The sequence below is a fragment of the Corapipo altera genome, unplaced genomic scaffold (genome assembly GCF_003945725.1).
Source record: "Corapipo altera isolate COAL_440 unplaced genomic scaffold, ASM394572v1 48b, whole genome shotgun sequence".
Lineage (NCBI taxonomy): Eukaryota > Metazoa > Chordata > Aves > Passeriformes > Pipridae > Corapipo > Corapipo altera.
Genome location: NW_020884884.1, coordinates 6,390,858 through 6,403,703, shown reverse-complemented (window position 1 = coordinate 6,403,703; position 12,846 = coordinate 6,390,858). Strand labels below are relative to the sequence as shown.

At 38.8% G+C, this 12,846-nt stretch overlaps 1 long non-coding RNA gene across 1 annotated transcript; it reads right to left on the bottom strand.

Annotated features, from left to right (window-relative positions):
• Positions 1-5,791: 5,791 nt before the first annotated feature.
• Positions 5,792-12,287, bottom strand: LOC113946492. The gene is made up of 5 exons (XR_003527451.1): positions 12,087-12,287; positions 9,198-9,341; positions 7,679-7,825; positions 6,404-6,525; positions 5,792-6,262 (listed from the first exon to the last, which is right to left on the bottom strand). It is a non-coding gene; the product is annotated as an uncharacterized LOC113946492 (long non-coding RNA).
• Between the last annotated feature and the right edge of the window lie 559 nt (positions 12,288-12,846).

Here is a 12,846-nt window from a genome sequence, read left to right as displayed (position 1 = left end):
TAATCAAAGTCAAACTGAAGAACAAATTGTGAGATGAGATTAATATCTCTGTTGATGAAAAGTAATGGAATTGGCCCTACCCGACTGCTATGTAGAATCATAGAAATATAGAATATCCTGAGCTGGAAGGGACCCACAAGGATCATCAGGATCTGCACAGGACAGCCCCAAAAATCACATTATGTTCTGAGAGCATTGTCCAAATGCATCTTGAACTCTGTCAGACTTTGTGCTGCGACCACTTCCTTAGGGAGCCTCTTCCACTGCTTGGCCACCGTCTGGGTGAAGGACCTTTTCCTAATATCTAACCTAAACTTCCCCTGACATAGCTTATGCCTTTCCCTCAGGTTCTCTTGCTGGTCCCCAGAGCAAAGAGATTGGTGCCTGCCCTTCTACTTCTCCCCGTGAGGAAGCTGTAGACTGCTATGAGGACATCCCTCAGTCTCCCCTTCTCCAGGTTGAACAAGACAAGTGACCTCAGCTGGTCCCTGTGTGGCTTCCACTGTAGGTCCTTCGTCATCTTTGTTGCCCTCCTTTGGATGCTCTCTAACAGCTTTATATCGGTTTTATTATTGTGCCAAAACTGCACACAATGTTCAAGGTGAGGCCACACCAGTGCAGAGCAGAGCGGGACAATCCCCTCCCTCGGTCATCTGGCGATGCTTTGCCTGATGCTCCCCAGGACACAGTTGGCCCTCCTGGTTGCCAGGGCATCCTGCAATTTTCATCTGAAACAAAGTATTTCTTCACCATATATAGATACAATGTTCAATTAAAAGAGACAATTTTTTTAAAGGAGATGGTCCTAGATATTCTAATTATTCTTCATAATTTTACAGGACCATACATTTCCATCCCTCCTCTTTTATTTTTGTTACTTTTCCTCAGTGTTACAATCATCTATTGTTCACTGCTTTCTCTTCCTAGTGGCTGATCTTGCAAATGCTTTCCAAACAAGAAATTCCTTTGACTTCAATGGGAGTCCTCTTATAAGTAAGGTTTTTCATTATTAGGCCCTAAGCTGTACATTTTTTGAAGCAGGAAAACCTCTTTATCTGTTTGTAAAAGATAATAAAGAATAGACTCAAGGGAGACAACTCACAAGAAGTAGATGGCTTAACAAAACTTGCATCTGGTATACATATACAAATAGATTTTTTTAGACTTCACTATTTTTCCCCAGCTTTTCCAGGAAAGGGAGGAAGAATGAAGCTTCAGGGGTGGGAAAGTTATATATGACATTCCATGAGACACATTTCTTAAAAGAGAATCTTTTTTCTCTAGATTTCATTCCCTCATCAGTAGGAGGCTTTTAAGACACGTTTCTTTAACGATATGACCATATTGGACGATTTCCTATTGGGTTTTTTTATGGTATAACATAAATAGCCTCAATGTAGAGAGCCTGAGGACAGGCTCTACAAATGATTTCTTGACTTCCTCCAGCAGCCTGAAAGAGGTCTTCCGAGGGCATCTCCAACGCCACCAGCAGTGCCAGCCCATATGAGCCAAAAGCCTGAGGTTTCCTTACAATTGCCAACATTGAAAATGTACAAACACATGGTTAATGATCTTAGCAGAGGCTCATTTCAGGAGCCTTGAATGTCAACTGTTTTCACATTTACTCTCTTCTTTGCAATGACAACGGTTATAAACTTAAGGGGGGAAGGCTCAGGGGATGTTCGTTTGTTTTTTTTCTTTTGAGTTGCCAACTTGGGGCTCTTGAGAGAGACTGTAAGGCTCAAGTAAATTCACATTTCTCTAAATTATACCAAAGTGGGGGTAACATAGTATATTTGGGGCCCCTTACACCATTCTACAATGCTTGACCATGCTGGGGTACCTGTCATCCCAGTACAGCTCTGCACAAGCCTCAGAAAAAGAGAGAAGGAATGAGAGGCAGCCATATGAGCCCTCTCCCGGTGCTCCTGTAGTGTGTGCAGCTTCGCCAAACCAGAAACTGCTCCAACAAAGGGGTAATTTGTCTTGTTTTATTCAATTAAGCTTATTTGCATATCTGGGGTTAATCTTTTTTCCTGTTATTCTAGCAGCAAATGAACATCAAGATATACAGTGATACACTGAGTGGAAAATCGTATGTTTGTGTATGCCCATCACCGAAGTCAATCACAATAAAAGATATGACAAATTATGTGATTCCTTCTCAAAATTGAATCCTGTGATGTTTATGCAGAGCATAAGGATACTTATGCCTTTAATGCAACAAGTCTGCTTTCTATTTACGTAGATGAGTGAAACATTGCCCTGGCATTACACGGAGTAAAGTGTGCAAATTCTAAACCCTTCCACAGTCCCTGCATATAAGAGTGCATTCATATGTTTGTGTTTAACATGAACAAATTTATGATCTGATGTGGATTCCTCTGAGTATAGATGTATTCCAACTATTTGCTGAATCCTAATTTTGAAGGAACAAATGTGAGTGCTTTGGGAGGGGAAAAATAAAGGTTATTTTCTATTTATTTTAAAGAGTTTCAGTGCAGTGCAGGCTCTTTTATTAAGAGTTGGGTTGAGTGTTGTCTGCGACAGTTTAAAGGTTTCAGGTAGTGAGAATCAGTATATTAGAAGAATGTCAAGACTCAGAAAGTAAATCAAACACCTCCAGATCTATTTGTTCATTTTTGTAACTGCAGATAGTCCAGGTTTTATGAACACTGCCAATAGAAACATACACAAATCCTGTTGACACTGCCAAGAGTGGCATAAAGTAATCTGCATAAATCCACGGCATTACCCTCAAAATCATTTCAGACAAAAATTGCATGTTTTGTGATTAGGGCTTCTGTAGGAAATCAGGGTGGGAGAAAAGTGATTGCATCCCCTGCATGTAGCCATTCATCATGTATTCATCATACATGAAGGAATCATTCTGGATATTAATTCAGTTCTTGCTCTCAGTTGCACATGGATGCCCACTGTCCAAGGCCTGTGCTCGCAGGCCCTTTTAGCCAGATTGTTTCCCTTGATGTTACATACAGGGAGATGAGGAGCAGCCCAGCTTTCTTAGTGCCTTAAGTCAATCTTAAAGCCTTTCCGTTCTGATAATGTGGATTAGAGGGCTCACTGCAGATCCCAGAGCTTACATTCCAGTATGCCGGTTGTGGTTCAGGTTAGAGATAACTGCATTAGAATAGAATATATTTTAGGCTCAGGATCAAAGTTTACATCTGAGGCCAAATCAAGGGAAAAGTCTGACATTTCAGTAATCATGAAAAAAGTTCTAATCATACTGATTATGCTCTCGGTTTCCACAGTGCCAGTAATCTCTCGTATCAATCTGATTTGCCTGGAACTTTTGCCATCTTGAAAAGTGGGAAACGGAGAAAGGCAGATATTTGCATAGTTTTAAATCTGCTCTGGAACAAGACCGTTGGAGCAGAATTAAAAACAATCTGAATGCAAACACTTCTTTAAATCTAATGGGGATTGTATTCTTGTGTTTCTTTTGTCCTATTCCTCACACAAAGACATATTTTTCAATAATCAGTCATCTTCATCAGTGTTGTTTCTTTTGATGCAATTGGCCACATCCCCATTGATTTCAGTTGGAGGAAGGTCAGAACAAATGTGTTACCAAAAACATGCAAACACATATTCTGTCTGGCAATTATTTAAAGAGCTATGGAGCTTTTAGCAAATTAAAGAATATAAAGTGTCTTTGATGTGATTAATTTGCCTGCATGTCAGAAATAAAATGGCTGTGATATTGTGTGCCCTCCTGAAATATCCATTTGATGGAAACGTTCTGTCTACTGGTTAACAGTTTTGTCCTTTCCTTGGGAGACCTTCCTCTGTGTGCAAGCCAGTACCTTCTTCTTACAGTGTTTTATTGCAAGCAAACACCTCAAGTCAACTAACTGAACCAAACCTAACAGAATGTTTTGCTGTCCATGACTACTGACCTCACTGAAACGCTTGTTTCAGGGAGCCAGGTTATGAGCAGGTGATCATGGACTTTATGATCTAAGAAAGAAAGGTCAAACACTGCTTTCAAAAAACTCAAGGTGGTGTTTTTTGCAGGTGGAGCAATAAAAGGGCTAAGATCATCTGATGAAGTAGTTAGTGCCCTTACCACCATGACTTTGAAACACAGCAAAGGCCACTTTGCAAGAGAAGTCCCACGCTGTAACTGAGGGATAACACTATAACAGCACTAAAGATGTGCATTTCTCTGCTTGCCAGAGGTAGAAACCCAGAACAGCTGCAAACTGCTGACTCCCTTAGTCAGTTAAAAATAAAACTCCTGGACATTGCTTTAACGGTGATCAAGAGGAAGGACAACTCAGACATTGGTGTGGCAGTAGAGAATTTAAAATTAACTAACAGTTAAACGTAAGGTGAATGCAGGCTAGGAAAGTCCAGAAATGCAGATCCCTTGAGGCAATGGTGAGTTTTGCTAGAGGTTTTTAGGCTGTGCGCCTAATTCCCAGGGAGAGTAATGAAAGATAGTGGCCAGAGTATAGGTGTGCATTTATTTTTTACAAAGAAAAGAGTTTGATCCCTGTTTAAAGGTGAAACTCACATCATCTGAAAGACAGGGCTCTTATTTTTAGAGGGAACATACTTTATGTTTCTGGCAGCAGATCCAAGGTAGGAATTTTTCAAGCTCCTTTGTGTTTCAGCTTTTCAGGTTCAATTCACTTTGCTGCTCTCAGAACACAGCATTTATATGTATCACAAAATCTCAAATTACCTACAGCTTTGATACATATGTTACCAGATAAATCACTGCAAATACATATACATGTATTTGTGTATTATTCTTCCCTAAGGAAATGAGCCTGTGCAATCACACAGTTTATCTCCTTCTAACTTTGGAAACCTTTCCCAAATGTCAACCACGTTTGACAAAGGATTGCAGGTCAGAGAAATAACTAAGTTCCGAGAAACACAGTGATAATCAGTAGCTAGGTCAGTGCAATAGCTGAGCCAGGAGGGCAGGCCAAGTTTTGCAATTAAACCGTCTGTGTAGCAGCAGGCATCTGACCAAAGAGTACACATGAACTACCCAGACAGTTGGGGTATGAGCAGCTCATAATAATTGTGACATGTATCTTCCTCACTGTCAGGTGTACTTACAATGCAAGAAATTTAATGGACAGAAAGAAATAAATCTGAAGGCAACTGTGCTTCACTTGACCTGTTGCTTACAGAGCTACTTGCTCAGGAAATGTAATTGCTTCACCCTGGAGCTTGTTAGTGCATGGGAGAATTGACTTTAACTATGCATCTTCCTTTGTCACAGTTCTGCCTGTGCCATATCACATGCCGTAGAAAGCAGTTTGATACATGCTAAAAAAAAATATAGTCTGCTATCAAATTTGCATTTAGGTTCATAAATGGCAGGCCTTTTCTTGGAACAGTAAGCCATTTAACGCCTGGTTTGAAGGAAGGATGAAACACTAAAGTATCATGTTCTCCATAAAATATGCTCTATGTAATTGCATTTAAAAAACAAAAAAAAACCAAAAAAAAAACCAAACCAAAACAAACCAAACCAAAACAAAAAAAAAACCACAAAAAACAAACCAAACCAAAACAAAAAACTGAATTCAGAAAATAATTAAAATAGGCGATCATCTTTCCTGATCCTTCAGATTTATGTCAAAGGTCAGCAGTGTGGACATCTAATTAATTAGCCAAAGCAGAGCACTTGTGTACCAGCATAAATTGTACACATACTTTAAAAATCCAACAGCAAATGCTCATGAAGTTATCTTACCCTTAATTTCTCATGGAAAGATACCCAAACACCCATTATGTTAATAGAAGTTCTAGACTTTGTCCTTGTTACAGCAGCAACATTTATTAACCAGATATCTTTTCCTGTTACTGAAAGATGACATAGAAGGAATCTTTTCATTCATGACTTTTTTTCTAAGATGTAATAAGGTGGATTTAACAACCTGTCTATATGTTATTGCGCTACATACTATATAGTCATGACAAGCAATACAGAGGGATAATTACTAGGTCCTAAAGTTTCCCTAAAGGACTAGGAAACCTAATTGCCAAAAAATTAGTGTGTTTGTTTACAGAATAATATAAGCTTTTTGGTAAGAACAAGGAAAAGAAAAGGAACATTTCTAAGATCAGGCATAACATTAAGGAAGCAAGACATTATGTCGGGAAATTTGTGGAAAGCTTCATCTTAAGTTCACCTGGAGCCAGTTTTGGCTGAAGAATAATTTATAAGGCACCATTAAAATTCCTCTTTTCAACTTTCCAGCATGTTCTCTTCCTAGAAAAATAAGTTTTCCAAAGTATGATACATATACATAGTAAGGAATACACCTAAATATACTAGTAAATACTTAACTGGGGTTCCACAAAACACATTTGTGCAAATTAGAGAGTTTTTCCCAAGAAGCTGCAGACTTACAAATCTTTCCGCAAATTATCCTTGTGAAATCATTAGCTGGAACTCAGCCTACAGCTCTTGACCTTTGAGGTACTGTCCGTCTTTCCAGTTAACATTACAATCTCATACTGGCATAGTGGGTTCTGCAAGCAGAAGACATTTCCTGGTAATTTCAGCTGAATTCTGGTGTTTTAACTGTTAAGTTAAAAGAAATGCTTTGCACATTTATAGGAAGAAATGCAAATCTTCTTGCATGGTGAAATTCAGAACGGAGTGAGAAAGGGCAGGTAACATTAGGCTTATGTTTTCCTGAACCGGGATTTTAGTTTTTAAAACAAAGAAAACAAATTCATTTTCAATCTCTCTGAAGAATAATCCAAAACTCATTGTAGCTAGCATTACTCCTTTCAGTGGCTTTCCTGGGCTTGGACTTGCCTTTCTTCCTTGTGACTATAAAACACAATATCCACCTTATTTTCAGTTTCTCAAGGAGTGAAGGGAAGATGATTTATGCTACAGAAATAGTCTAATATTATTGCGACATGTATTCTGTTGCTCATGAGTGTTCTGTAATTGCGTAGATTACATAGTTTAATAAGTGAAAGAACAACGGCATTTTGAAAGGGAGAGTTCGTAGTTTTTGTTGGAGAAAAACAACTCTCACATATCTCATAAGTGGAAAATGTTAAATCTACTTGATCCAGTGCATTATGCAAATGCAGTAAACCTTTGAAGGTTTCAGACAGTTCACCCAGTTTTTCCTAACATTCCTGTATGAGGATTCAGCATCCTTGGTCTCTGAAACTACTTCTACAAGCCACAGTGTATTAAACTTTTTAGAGATTATTTGTGGAAAAATGGTTTCTTTGTCATTCAAGATGTGTTTTTAGGCCTATAATTTCCTTCAAGTGAGCACAATTCCGCTAACAGCAGTATATTATTTTGACAGTAAGTCAGTTGGCATAAGACTTCATTGTGTATGCCTTTTGTTTATATAATCCTTCCTAACAGTAACAAGGTGTTTACTGTTCAGCAAACACATTTTATTTTAACTGCCAACAGTAAAACTGTCTGATAAAGTTTGATTTAGCTAAAGAAAGCAAGTTCTCATTTAGCCCAAATAAATCCATGGTGCTATAGACAGCTGTTTGGAGTACATAATCCCCCAAGCTCTTATAGCAAGGCAACTCTTGCTATTGAATGAGCAAGAGAGAGCAGGCTCAGCTGTTCAGGATGTGCTCCATTACAACTGTAATCTATAGCATGGTACTGCCATATTGTGAAAGCATTACTCACATTCAGCAGCAGTGAAGCAAATACTCCTCTGACAGATGCTCTGCAGACTGACAGCTGACACCCTAAGCTGAGCTCTATAGATTTTTCACTAAACACATCCTGCAGCCCAGATCGATGTGGTCTGGCTGTCTGCTTCCCCCTGCTCTCCTACGAAGAGATCAACATCTAATACCATTTCTGCAAGATTCTCAGGGAGTTAACTGTCTCCAAGTGGAAAAAGTTCAGATTTCAGAGAAACAAAGAACACTTCTCAAAATAACAGCATTTTGATGCTTGAGAGAAAGAGAATTCATAAGCCTAAAGGCATTTTTATTCCATTTTATGGGTGACTTTATCCTGGAGAAATTTGCCAAAGAAATCTGATTTTTAAGGCTGTTATTATAAAAATTTTTGAGAGCAGCAGGGGAGAAATAGCTGATCTGTCACATGGAGTCCAAAAAAGTTGTCTGCACCAAATGAAAAGCAAAATAGACTCCAGGATTTGCTTCCTGCCAAAATCAGAATATGCAGCAAGAGTAAGTACACAGACAGAGATCAGGATGTGCATAATAAGCCACTGCTGCACTTACACTTTAAAGAAAAAGCTATAGAATGAATCATTTTACTGTAACAGCTATAGTAATCTTCTAACTTTAACCTCAAAACACTGGTAAAGAAGTTTACTTTCCCCTCCCCCTTTATCCTTTTATATGACTGCTTCATTAAGGCTGCTCCTGCTCCCATTGCAGACACCAGCAGAATTCCTGAGAACAGAAGCTGGCCCATAAAGTAGTTGTCACTCACCTGCAGTGAACATAAGAATAAGCAAAGAAAATAATACAAGTTGGTTTTGAAGTATAACAAGGGAGGTTTAACTATAATCTCTCTACTGGAATTTAGGATATTTGGGTTGTGTTTTGTTCTCTGGTATTATTTGTGCCACCTTCAAACTGTCTAGATCCCAATATTATAACCTTATATCAGATCTGGAAGTTTCTGGAAGGGCAACTAGCACATATTGCTTGGAAAGACAAACAGATGCCTGTGCCTTCTTGTAGATGGATTACTAGAGTAGGGTTAATTGCAAAGAACTGAAATTCCTCCTTCTGACTGAGAAGGTTCATGTTCTGAAAGCACATCTTGTGGTTGCTTTTCGACTTTCAGTGTGTTGTTTCACTCCTTGTTGTATTGTACCTCATCTTTGCACTCACATTGCATTAGAGTTTTGCAAATGTATATGAAAGGTAAATGGTTATGTGATTCTGTGATAATTGAATGAAGGTTACTCATTTAAGTGTGGTGGGTTGACATCCTAACCCTTGAGCACACGACGACGTGAAGGAAAGCAGTCTCTCTGTTCACATCAGAAATTTGAGTTATCTCTACAATACCAACCCTGATAACAACAAAAATTCCATTCAAAATCACTCACCTTCAGCAATATTTACTAAAAAATTGCAAAAATATTTCCTACTCTTACAGCAGCTTTGCCGATTTAAGTGAATTTGTATTGAATACCTGAATGCACAGTGTTACATACCTGTTTGGACACTTGTATCAGAACTGGGCCTGCAAAGTTTTCAGTGCATGACAGCTTAACTGATGCCATGCTTGAATACATGGTGCATCTAATTTAAAAATGAAGAAGATTTACGGGAAGATATCCTCGTATAGGAATACACTGCTGTAATATATGTATATGCCATTATTTAATCAATAAAACCATACCTTAAACACTGCACACTCAGAAGAGAAAGCATTTAAAGATAATTACTAAATCATTACACTCATCAAAAAATCAACAAGCATTAACACAACATATTCAATGGATTAGAGAGATCTTTGTCAGAAAGGCATGCCCTTGCTTGAAATAAACTGATATACCTCTAGTTAGGCAAAATCATTGAATTGCACTGCTTCATATAAGAACCTATTAAAATCTCATCCAGGTAGATAGCTGAAAGCAAAAGATGGTGCGATCCCAAAGAAAAAACTGACAAAGAGCAAATTTGACCTTCAAGGAGATATGAGATACAGTTGGCCCATAGTCAGATTGCCCAAGTCATGTATCTTGTCACAAAATCATCCCAACAGTTCAGAGACAGTTTCAGACTTTATTTGATCCTTTTAGAATCAGAATAAGCAGTTTTTATAGGGTCTTGTTTCCCTTTTAAAGTCTTTTATCACTGTTACTCTCACACATTTGAGAGCATCACCTCCAGTGATCGTTCTCCTGCTGACGCTGATGTTAGCGAGCAAACAAAAAGATTCTAGCCATAAATAGCCTAATTGCTGCAATTAGGTTTATAACAGAGTCTCTTCCAAATAGGGAAGATAGAACTAGTGAGCCTCTAGAATGATTTTTGCTTTGAGAAACACTGTTCTCATGAGTCTGTCTAGATACAGGCCCCTTCTGTCTGCCTTCTAGTCATAAACACATATGAGAAAAAGTTCAGGGTAAATTTTTTTCTAGTTCCACAGTAACCTAGTATAGTAATAATGTTCCAATTTTTAAAGCAACTTCTAGATAAGAATTTCAAGGAACTTGCAAAGGATGATGCCATTTTATAAAGGGAGAAATAATGATGTTAAGCAGCCATCTGCTTAGAGTCAGCCTTGTCCAGTCATTGACCTTAACACAGCTGCAGCGAGGGTTCATGTTGATTTGGGGAAGAAAGGTCTGCTAGGACTCCATCAGCATGCAGGCATCTCAGGGGCCTAATGCCAAGGCCACCACTGGCTCCTGGCCTGTAGTCCCCAGAGCTCCCTGCTGAAGGAGAGCAGCAGATGGCATGCTGACCATAAGGGATTGCTGCATAGTTCTAGTATTTTACTTTGCCTGGAAAAGCAAGCACAGAGCAGCACAGAGAGGCAAGGAATTTGTACTCTGTGCTGAGACTCAGCATCTTCCTTCCCAGAAGCCCTGGAGAAACAGAGACACAGTCAAGAGTTTGCCAGTCCATATTCTCCCCAGTCTCTCCTCAATCCCTCCAGCAGAGCAGAGGGTTTGATGGAGGATGTTCTAAACATACTGCCTTTTTCCCACAGTGGATCAGGAAGGCAGCAAGGGAACCATGAAGGGGAGAAACAACCAGCAGCAGCTGCAGCAGCAACGTGACCCGGTATCAACACATTAGTTATGAAACAAACCACTTGAAGATGCAAGTGGAGAGCATATATGTACCAACCAACCCAAACACAAATTAACTTCTCAGCAATGTTTTTCCTAAGGCTTGCAGTCACTGTGATGACTCAGATAATAATGAGGCTATTCCTCTAAGCATCCTGAACACTCGAGTCAGACTGACCTTGGCCGGACATGACAGCCTGTACAATAGGCTTTGTATGTCCCTGTCTTTCTGCAGATCTTGCAGAAAACATTCACACCTTCATGGAGCATGTCTGTAGAAAAAGCATGAAAATCTTCAGCTCATTGATATTTTCAAGCATACAAAATAAGTAAGGCTGAAATTAAACCTTATGTCTGAAGGGCTGGCACCAGCCTTTAGAAGGACTTAGGTACTACTTCAATTCTACTTGGGGGGGGCTGAAATATTTTGAAAACTTTGACTGATGTATAGGAGGGTGATTTTTATTCTCTTGTAGTGCAATACACAATCATTAGCACCGGAGAATAGAAAAGTATGTGTCTGAATACCTCAGTTGAGAATTATTTTTCTCAAAGTTTGGTAATCCCCAAAAAGAAGGACTTCCCTCAAACACAGACATTTCCTAGAAGAATCTTTATAACCTTCTTTATAACCATCGATCTCTACCATTATATTAAAACAAATTATGTTGAAAGTTTATGTAAGAACAACTTACATAAACTAAATACAGCCTATAGAAATTGTGGGGGCAAAGTAACAGGAAAGATAGCATGCATGACTATAAAATAATTTAACTCTTTTAGAGAGGAATCTGGGCATATCTGCTTTATGTGTGCACTGCAAACACTATATTAACTGTGTCAGTAGAAGTACATCAAACAAGAACCAGATACATCACAGAATTCTTTACTGCTCAGATTTTTATATTAAATCTCGCAACTGGCTTTATATTATTGTCGTTTCGAAATCTCAATGAGTTTTCTGGTCCTTGTCTTCAAGATTGCACACGTGATTAACAGCCGTGCATACTCAGGGAGCATGAAGATCAACTAAGTTCTGCAATATTTTCAGGTCTGCCCATAAGCTTCCAGCTCTTTAATACATACTCATTATCATTATTAGATGTGGTATGTATTGATTCTTTGAAAAAGGTTAGAAGTGGAAGAGACCCACCATGCCAAACACTGAGACAAGCTTAAGATGTCCAGCATTTCACAATCAAGTACCTTTAGACAATTTGACATTGTTGGGTGGTTTCTTTAGTTCCTTCAGGAAATTCTTTCATCACCCAGAAGAGCAAAGCATGGGGGAATTTTTACCTGAAACTTCAGATAGGTTTTCCTTGTCCAAATTAAACAGTTTCATCTTTGTGGAGTTACCAGTCAATAGCTCCTCTTTTATGCAATTTAAGACTGCAGCAGAGAAGACTGGAAAAATGACAGCCAAGTGTGTTATTCTGTTGCCAGTGCTTCAACTGCATAGCTTTCAGTGTGATCCTCACATGTAGTCTCTCAGGAACCTGTAGCGGTACAAGAAAATTTTATTTCACATCAAAAGCTACTATACTTCTATTTTATATCTCTTGCATATACACACACACATAGAGTCTTACACCCAATTAGACCAAAGAAGTCATATGCACACCCTTAGAGAGAGAAAGCTCAATCCTGAAAGTATTATATGTTTTGACTTCAACTGTGTATATGTTTATAGAGGCATATGCATGTGTGTTCTGTCATCATATGGTATCACTGCATTCAGGACAGCTGAAGCTATAAGCTTTATCCTTTCTGCATATTTATGTGACAGGAATGTGGAAGCTCTCTGATTAAACAGAAGTTTCACAATAATCTACTTCATTTCTCTCCCAGCCAGAGAGAAATGTTTTCTGCATTTCACAATCAGCACTTCAACATTTACAACATATCACCTCTCCCTCTTTCTAGATTGGGATTTCTGAGCCCCTATTTGGAGTATAGTGTATGCATCCACTTCTGTAAATGACCAGAAAGGATGAGCACAATCTTTCTTGAGCTTGTATGCGCTCCCCTTAGAAATCCTGTAGAAGTACCAGAGAAG